Source organism: Gossypium hirsutum, chromosome A08 (assembly GCF_007990345.1).
Source record: "Gossypium hirsutum isolate 1008001.06 chromosome A08, Gossypium_hirsutum_v2.1, whole genome shotgun sequence".
In the NCBI taxonomy this organism is placed as follows: domain Eukaryota; kingdom Viridiplantae; phylum Streptophyta; class Magnoliopsida; order Malvales; family Malvaceae; genus Gossypium; species Gossypium hirsutum.
The window spans coordinates 19,226,670-19,227,516 of NC_053431.1; the positions used below are offsets into that span (position 1 = coordinate 19,226,670).

An 847-nucleotide genomic window follows, 5' to 3' on the forward strand; every position below is an offset into this window, starting at 1 on the left:
ATGCTAAACCTTCTTTAACAGGAACTGAATCTAGTATAGTTAGACCTGCTATTGCTGTAAATAATTTCGAACTGAAACCTAACAAAATTCAGATGATACAATAGTTTGTTCAGTTTGATGGTTTGCAGGATGAGGATCCCAACACTCACTTGGCGAATTTTCTAGAGTTTTGAGACACTTTCAAAATTGATGGCATTTTTGATGATGCCATTCGCCTTCAGTTGTTCCCTTTCTCACTGAGAAACAAAGCTAAATAGTGGTTGAACTCGTTACCACGAGGGTCCATCACTACTTGGGAACAAATGACCGAATAATTTCTACCAAAATATTTTCCGCCGGCTAAAACGACTAAGTTACGTAATGATATTTCTTCTTTTGTGCAGATGGACTTCGAAACACTTTACGATGCATGGGAGAGATACAAGGATTTATTGCGAAGGTGCCCTCACCATAGCTTACCTCTATGGCTACAAGTTCAAAGGTTTTACAATGGAGTAAATCCCTCAACAAGACAGATGATTGACGTAGCTGCTGGGGGAACCATTAACAACAAAACACCTGAAGAGGCTTATGAATTCATTAAAGAAATGTCACTAAATAATTATCAGTGGAAAGTCATGAGGACTAAGCCAACAAAAATAGCCGGCGTTTATAACGTCGACTCAGTTACTATGCTGTCAAATCAGGTAGAACTTCTCAATAAAAAGATTGATGGTTTTCTTAGTTCTACGCAGGTACATCCGGTAATGAGGTGTGATTCAAGTGGAGGACGTGTGCATACAGAATATTAATCCTTCAATCCTACAACCGAAGAGGAACAAGTCAACTATATGGGTAACAATAACTT

General features: G+C 38.5%; 1 non-coding gene across 1 annotated transcript; it reads right to left on the reverse strand.

Moving 5' to 3' along the window:
• Positions 1-350: 350 nt before the first annotated feature.
• LOC121205637 (small nucleolar RNA R71) lies at positions 351-457 on the reverse strand. The gene has a single exon (XR_005900713.1). It is a non-coding gene; the product is annotated as a small nucleolar RNA R71 (small nucleolar RNA).
• Positions 458-847: the final 390 nt, after the last annotated feature.